Source organism: Gopherus flavomarginatus, chromosome 14 (genome assembly GCF_025201925.1).
Source record: "Gopherus flavomarginatus isolate rGopFla2 chromosome 14, rGopFla2.mat.asm, whole genome shotgun sequence".
Classification (NCBI taxonomy): Eukaryota; Metazoa; Chordata; order Testudines; family Testudinidae; genus Gopherus; species Gopherus flavomarginatus.
Window position 1 is genome coordinate 568,186 of NC_066630.1, and position 8,776 is coordinate 576,961.

General features: G+C 46.8%; 1 protein-coding gene across 1 annotated transcript in view; it reads left to right on the plus strand.

Moving 5' to 3' along the window:
- The window catches only part of IST1 (IST1 factor associated with ESCRT-III), a 578,781-nt gene that overhangs the window by 517,881 nt on the left and 52,124 nt on the right, over positions 1-8,776 (plus strand). The window lies entirely within an intron of this gene.

Here is an 8,776-nt window from a genome sequence, read left to right on the forward strand (position 1 = left end):
TTCAAAGCCTTCTCCGCTGCATATCGAGTTCCTACAGCCATTCCTCTGGGCTAGCCCTGATCAGTAGCAAAGCCTAATCCCCTAATGCACTGTGGAGCAGCAGGAATAACGTTTGAAGGGCAAACATCACAGTGCATGGGGCTGTTAAAGGAGTAAAAAGGGAAAGAGGTAAGAACAGAGGAAGAAGAGAAGATGATCAGCACCAACAGCAAAGGAAGAACTAAACAAGACAACACAGGACAAAGTGCATCTGACAAGGCCCAGAGAGGCAGTGCTTGCTCCTGGAAGTCAGCCCTCACAGTGACACATGATGAAACAAGCAAATATCTCAACTAAAGGTAAGAAAATAACAATTTTGGCAGGATGTGACACCCATGATTGGTGCAAATTGTTGAGAAAGCTTTGAGAAGGATTAAATGCTTGTTGCAGCAAACACTCAGGCTCCCGAATAGTTTCAGTTGTTTGCAACTCTCCAAACAGTTCTCATAATTGGTTCCCACGCATCTATCACTCTTGTATCTGAAGAGCCTAATCCAAAATTAAGGGACACTGTCAAATTAGTTTCTTTACATTTCTCAATAAATTAAAATCCTGTTTTTGGGAAAGCTCCTTTTAAATGCTGTCTGGATTTTTTTTCATGTTAAAGTTAGATTTCAGGGACACAAGGGACCATTATGATTATTTCATCTGACCAGCTGCATAATGCAGGCCAAAGAATTTATCCCCCCGTGATTCCTGGGACAGGGACAGTTCTGGTTGAGTGAGAGTATGTGATTTAGAAAAACATCAGTCTTGCTGGAAAGACATCAAATGATGAAGACTCCGCCATATCCTTTGGTAAATTGTTCCTTTGGTTAATCCCACTCGCTGTTAATTTGTGCCTTATCTCTACTCCGAGTTGGTCTAGCTTCGACTTCCAACCACTGGGTGTTTTATACCACTCTCTACCAGGTTAAAGAGGCCTCTAGTATCAGGAATGTTCTCTGCATATAGGTATTTACACACCAAGATCAAGTCACCTCTTAACCATCTGACCTATGAAGGAAGGTTGAAAGAATTGGGTTTCTTTAGTTTGGAAAAGAGAAGATTGAGAGGGGACATGATAGATGCCTGAAAACTGCTAAAAGGGTGTAATAAGGAGGTGGGAGAAAACTTGTTCACCTTAGCCTCTAAGGATAGAACAAGAAGCAGTGGGCTTAAACTGCAGCAAGGGAGGTTTAGGTTGGACATTAGGAAAAACTTCCTGTCAGGACGGTTAAGCACTGGAATAAATTGCCTAGGGAGGTTGTGGAATCTCCATCTCTGGAGATATTTAAGAGTAGGTTAGATAAATGTCTATCAGAGACGGTTTAGACTGTATTTGGTCCAGCCCAGAGGGCACGGGACTGGACTCAACCTCTCGAGGTCCCTTCCAGTCCTAGAATCTATGAATCTCTTGGATAAGCAAAATTGAACTTCTTAAGATTCGCTGTAAGGCAGTTTTTTCCAGACCTCAGATCATTCTTGCAGCTCATTTCTGAGCCCTTTCGAATTTGTCAGGATAGTCTGCATGAGTCTAATAATGGTCTCACTGCTGCTGTATGCAGTGGGTAATTACACCTCCCTCTACTGGATATTTTCTGCTTCTACATCTACGGGTTGTATTAGCTCTCTTGGCCACTGAATTGCCCTGGAATCTTCTGTTCAGCTGGTTTTCACCATGACTCTTCAGTCCTCTTCAGAGTCTCTGCTTTCTAGATACAGTCCCACATCCTGTACATGTCACTTACATTCTTGTTCCTAGAAGTTTGACCTTGCCTCGGGCTGTATTAAAATGCATGTTGTTCAAATAAGCCTAGATTCCCGAGGGATCCAGATAGTACTGTAGAACTGGTCTGTCCTTTTTGTTTACCCTCCGCCAATCTTTGTGTTATCCATAAACTTCACCAGCAATGATTGTATTTAGTTCTTCCAGATCACTGAGAGAGTATGCATGGGCCCAAGCTATTGTCAGAGCCCCTGGACTGGGAGACTCGCTCCACCACAGACTTCCTGTATGAACTTGTGCCAGTCACTCTGGTTCTCAGTCCCCTTCTGTACGAAGGGGCTCCCACTGCCCTACCTCACAGAGGTGTTTGTGAAACTAAATACCCTGAAGCCTGGAAGGTGCTCAGATACTACAATGATGGAGGCTGTGTAAGTATCACAGATAAAGACAGTGTGTAGCATTGGACCAAGGCTAGATAGCTGGGGGATCCTCCCCCTAGAAGCTTTTGAAAATAGATATTTTTTTTCTTCAGATTTTTCTCTCATCGGGTCCTGACCCTGCACTGACTCAACATGTGGAACGTTCTGCTCTGAGGAGTCCCGCTGAAGTCAGTAAGGCTGCTCAGCCTGGAACGCTGGACAGATGCATAAGCAAGTCAGTCCTTGGACCATCAGGGCCTTGATGTTTGAGTCTTTTTGGCAAGGAAGAGTGAGTGACTATACTGCTGTCAAAGCCCAGACTGAAATGTCTTTGTCATAAACAGATAGTTAAGGGTTAATAGAACAGGAGTACTTCATGTCTCTTTTGCCTGTAAAGGGTTAACAAGTTCAGTGAGCCTGGCTGTCACTGACCAGAGGACCAATAACACTGGTCTACAATTTTTGAGAAGTCGTCTGCTTCAGAGATAAAATGTGATATTTATTATGTATTTTGATGTGCTGATTTCAAATATGACAATTAAAACAACTGATTGGCTACTGTTTCTAAGATATTTAAGTTTTTACATTTTATGTCTATGTATATTGTGTAGATAGTAGTTTTAATCATAAATTGTAAACTTAGGTCTTTTCATGTGTTTATGGTTGCTTTACATGATAATATTTCACCTGTCCTGTTTATGTAACACTTTAAAAATCAGCAAAAGGGTTATATAAATAAAATTTATTATGAAACAAAAGGCAAAAAACTATTATGTACATAGTTTAGTCCTATTCAGTGTCTACTCGGCGCTTCTTGGCTTGTCTCTTGTATTCGTTCAATGGAGCATCTCTTGTCACTGTCCAGCAATAGTCTGCAAGCCTTGATGGGCTCCATTTGCCCTGATAGCCTGCCAGGAGATTCCACTGCTGTAGTCTGGAGCCCAGCAGCTCTGCCTTACTCTTGGGTAGTTCCAAATCTCTGACAAGGTCATTCTGTTCACCTTGTGTTATGAGGTGTGGTTCAGAGGAGGAGGATGGGAGAAAATGTGGGTCCTGTGACACTGACGGTTCAGGACCAGAAGTTTCATCCTCTTCCTCGTCTGACTCAAGTGAGAATGATTCTGGTGCATCAGGAACCGGCAGTCCTTCTCCGTGGGGTACTGGGTGTATAGCTGATGGAATGTTTGGATAATGCACAGTCCACTTTTTCTTCTTTGACACACCTTTCCCAACTGGAGGCACCATGCAGAAGTAACAATTGCTGGTATGATCTGTTGGCTCTCTCCAAATCATTGGCACTGCAAAAGGCATAGATTTCCTTTTCCTGTTCAACCACTGGCGAAGATTTGCTGCACAAGTGTTGCCAGGACCGGCGCTAGGGTTTCTCACGCCCTAGGCGCACGGCCATTTCGCCGCCCCCCCGGGCTGATCCCGCAGCTCCGGTGGAGCTGCCGCAGTTATTGCTGCAGAGGGTCTGTCGATCTGTGGCTCCGGTGGAGCTGCCGTAGGCATGCCTGCGGGCGGTCCACTGGAGCCGTGCGAGCAGCCAATCGTCCGCAGGCATGACTGCGGCAGCTCCACCAGAGCCGCGGACCAACAGACTCTCCGCAGGCATGACTAGGGATGGTCTGGACAGTATTTGGTCCTGCCATGAGGGCAGGGGACTGGACTTGATGACCTCTCGAGGTCCCTTCCAGTCCTTGAGTCTATGAGCTCCACCGGAGCTGCCTGCCGCCCCCCACCCAAGCAAAATGCCGCCCCCCGAATAATCCTGGCACCCTAGGCGATTGCCTAGGCTGCCTAAACGGTAGCGCTGGCCCTGAGTGTTGCAGCATATGTGTGGGGCCCACCTCTTGTCCTGAACTCCAATTTTGCAGCCAAAATAAAGGTGATAGGCTTTCTTAACCATAGTGGTTATACTGCGCTTTTGTCATGCAAAAGTCACTTCACCACAAACATAGCAGAAGTTATCTGCACTGTTCACACAAGTACGAGGCATCTCTGCTCACTTTGGCTAAACAGAAATGTGTCCCTTTGCAAAATCAAACACTGACAAAGAAGAGAGCACGACACTGTAAGATTTCTAGAGCTGATATAGGGCAATTTGTTCAGCAGAGTGCTGTAAGCTTCGTTATGATTGCATCATCCATGACTTCTAGGAATAACATGATGCAATTCATATCATGTATGATGCAATACCAGCTTCAGATTGCAGCATTCATTGTTTTGCCTAAAAAGCAAGTACTGTCCAAACCCAGTCATAGATTTATTCATAGATCCAGTCAAAGATGTATTGTAGTCATTTCTGGTTTAAATTGAGATCCCTTCCCTTTATAACTCACTTATCCTCCGCCATTCCCAAGTCCAGGGTCATATATACTGACCCAATAGCATATCTTGAAAACTAGAGCCAATCAACAATTTTAAGCATCATTTTCGTTCTCAGTGACCCAGAATTAGTAAAGTTGGGCTACATTTATTTCAGAAGCATTTTGGCTGTAGAGTAGTGTAACGGGACAGGATACTTTCAAATCTTGAGGGAGGGAAGTTCTTGTGTGTGCTGTTAGTTTTTGGTTGTTCTCTCTGGGTTCTGAGAGTGACCAGATGTGCAACCACGTTTCTCTCCAATCTCTCTGATACAGGCTCTTATATGTCCAGAATAGTAAGTACTAAGTAGATAAAGCGAGTTAGGCTTATGTTTGTTTTCTTTATTTGCAAATGTGTATTTGGCTGGAAGGAGTTCAAATTTGTATTTTGCTGAAAGGATTTTAATTTGTACTTGTATACTTAGGCTGGGCGGGTATTCGGTGTCTATAGCTGAAAGACCCTGTAACATATTCCATCTTAAATTTACAAAGATAATTTTTACTGTTTTTCCTTCTTTAATTAAAGGCTTTTCTTGTTTAAGAACCTGATTGTTTTTTTATTCTGGTGAGACCCCAGGGGACTGGGTCTGGATTCACCAGGGAATTGGTGGGGAGAAAGGAGGGAAGGGGAGGAGAGAGAGGTTAATTTTCTCTCTGTGTCAGGATTACTTTCTGAGAGGGGGAAAGAGAAGGAGGGGGGAAGGTGAATTTTCCTCTCTGTTTTAAGATTCAAGGAGTTTTTATCACAGTGATCTTCCAGGGTAACCCAGGGAGGGGAAGCCTGGGAGAGGCAACGGTGAGGGAGAGGGTTTACTTTCCTTGTGTTAAGATCCAGAGGGACTGGGTCTTGGGGGTCCCCGGGCCAGGTTTTGGGGAAACCAGAGTGTACCAGGCACTGGAATTCCTGGTTGGTGGCAGCGTTACAAATACTAAGCTGGTAATTGAGCTTAGAGGAATTCATGCTGGTACCCCATCTTTTGGATGCTAAGGTTCAGAGTGGGGGGATTATACCATGATAGTCTTAAACTCATGAGGTCCTGTTGCAGTAATTGAGGGTGTTGTGTGTAGCTACAGCGGATACAAAATGTTCAGCTAGGTGTGACTTTCAAGTTGATGCCTCTTTAAGATTCACCAAATTTGTCCATATAGAAGCCTGCACTTTACTGTTGCTACAATCACCTGCAGTTGCTTGAGGTTTTTGCTGTTCTGGGGAGCAGCAGTGGGGTTTGCAGCATGTGCTAAAAGAGTGTGGGCTTTTCACCTTCAACATTACAAAAAGGTCAATTTATTGGAAAAGTGTTGAGGAAAACCAGTTCTGCCCTCTGAGCTGAGGCTGAAAGTCTTTCTGACCATTGTGTTGTCATCCTTTCTCTCTCTTCCCCCCCGCCTTCCCCCGGGGACAGTGGAACCTTGAAATCTGTCAGCTGCCTAGTGCTCATCTGGAGGAAAGCCCCAGCCATGGTTGAGAAGGGGGCTAATGAAGCGAAGATCTGTGAGAACAATGACTAGCATTTGTTAAGACTTTTCCTGATCCCTTGGCCTCGCAGTGCAATTGTGTGTGTGAGAATGAAATGCACCAACTCTTTAAAAAACAATCAATCAATCTTAAACAGGCTAAGGAATCGGGATGAGAAAATGCTTGTAACTCTTCTAGCTCAACTATGCAACTTCTACATTTTCATTTACAAAAATCTTAGTTTTTGTTGCCAAGATACGATATAATCAGGGCCGCCCAGAGGATTCAGGGGGCCTGGGGCAAAGCAATTTTTGGGGCCCCTTCCCTTAAAAAAAAGTTGCAATACTACAGAATACTATATTCTTGTGGGGGCCCAGGGCAAATTGCCTCATTTCCCCCCCCCCCATCCCTCCGGGCAGCCCTGGATATAACAGGGTGGCCAAACTTACTGACTCTCCAAGCTACATATGAGAGTCTTCAGAAGTTCAAGACCCTGGGCTCACCTGCCAGGCTTGGGGCTTCTGCTGAAGGCCTGAGCCTGGTAGGCATGCCCCGCAGGCCTGAAGCCCCAAAACCCCCTCCCCGCAGAGGCAATGCGTGGGCAGGGAATGTGTGGTCACATACCTACCCAGATTTTTGCCCGGGTTTGCTGGCCCTGCTCGGTCATGTGGTGCTGTCGGGTCCTTCCTACATGGCAGCTGCTGGAGCCGGCAAGCTGGGAGTTGCAGCCCTGGGGAGAGGCCAGGCAGCTGCAAACAGCTGAGAGGTGCAGGGAGAACTGCTGCTTTTACCGTAGCCTCTCCTCATGGAGCTAAAGCAGCAGCCCCCAGCTGTTTGCTGCTGCCTGTTCATGCAGAGTTAACAGCTGAGAGCTACAGGGAGGGTCCCTAGAGAGTAAAAGGGGGTGTGTGCCTGGGAGGGGATGACTCAAGCTAGGTGGGGGGGACTTTAGATTGTGGGCCCCCTGGTAACAGCAGGCACTAATTGTCCCCTGGCAGACGCTCCTAGCCCCACCACCTGCTGCAAGGCAAAAGCCCCGCATTCCCCCCCAGCCCTTCCCAGGCTGATAGGTTGAGAATGATGTGGGGCAGGGGGGCTGCTCCGTGAGCTGCACTTTAACTGTAAAAGAGCCACATGTGGCACGGAGCACTGCGGTTTGACCACTCCTGCAATATAACCTAAAGTATGTAAGAATAAGAACATAACAATGGTCCTACTGGGTCATAAAGGTCCGTTTAGCCCAATATCCTGTCTACTGACAGTGGCCACTGCCAGATGCCCCAGAGAGAATGAACAAGACCCGGTATCATCAAGTGATCCATCCACTGTTGCCCATTCCCAGCTTGTGGCAAACAGAGGCTCGGGAACCCTTTCCTGCCAGAACTAGGCACAGTAACACTAAAACAGATACACGAGGGTTCCCATTTGCTCCTCTGCTCTAATGTGGTACATTGCCCTGTGCAGCCCAAAATGACTTTAACCTTTGTAGTTGCTGTACAATAGTGTTTAGCCGTATCTCTGCCCACTCAGCATCAGTGCTCTTCATTTCCTTCCTCTCCGGGTGTACCTGTTTCAGATTATTTCCCCCAAATGTATGAGCTGCATTTTTCTATGAAAAATCTCATTTGGTTATTTCCTGCCCATGTTCCTAATCTCCAAAAGGGCACAAAGCAATCCTCTGTCCTTTGTGGTATCTACACATTTAGCATGCTTTCTACTAAAGTTGGTTCAGAAGGAATCATTTGTACAATGTGCCTGTCTAATCTGCATAACACTTTATTTTGCACAAGATGACAAATTAAGCCACATTAATGGTGCTGGGAGGCTACTGGGAGAAGTGAGCTGCTTGTGACAAAGAAAAATGCTAACAGAAAATAACACAAAGAGGTGGCGGTATTGCTCCCCTAAAGTCACATGCTCTCATGGATGATGCCCAGGGTTAGGAAGCAGGAAGGCCTCAGCTCAGTTCCTACCCCTGCTGCTGACTGGCCTTAGTCTGCACATACCACACTTTATAGACCTTAATCGGGCCCATTTTACAGAGGGGGAAATTGTGGTGCAAAGGTGAGGTGACCTGCCCGTGATTCCAGCATATCATTGTCAGAACCAGGGTTTGAAGCCAAGTCTCACGTTTAGGTCGTAGCCTGGTCCACTGGAGCAGAGCGTCACCTCGGAGGTGATACCCCGTCAGTGCAACAGGAGCCCCCTCTATTACCCTGAAGTTTCCACAGTGCTCCATGTCTGCCAGCTTCTCCGAGGCCACCCCTACGCAAGGTACAGCCTCTGAACTCCTCCCCCAAGCCCCTCCCCGGTCCACAAGCAAGGCCTCCCTCCACTCTTGCCATGCGCTTACAGAGGAGCAGGTTTCCCAGGGTTGTTCCCTTTCCCCACCCTGTCTGGGAGGCTGTCTGCTTAAAATGAGTTCCTAGGAGCCAGAATGGACTTTTCTCCTAGCATGTCATGAGTGCTCCTGGAACCAAAGGGCAGTCACAACACTACCGGGGTTAGTGCGGCTACAGCCCCCATCCCAGAATGTTGGTGGTATCCCGTCCTTTTTACAGACCCCACGGGTGAACGACTTGCCCTGTGCTGTGGCCAAAGTCCTCTATCCCACTACTCATGCTATTAGAGACCCCCCCACACTAGCCAGATGGATTTTGGGATGGGAATGGAGGCCCAGGCTGCCCTCCCTTTGGGAAAGGCTTTCCACCTGCAGAAAGGAACCACAGCAGCCAGCTACACTACCAGGGTCCAAACCCGGGAGGAAGCAAGAGGCATGGAAGGTGAC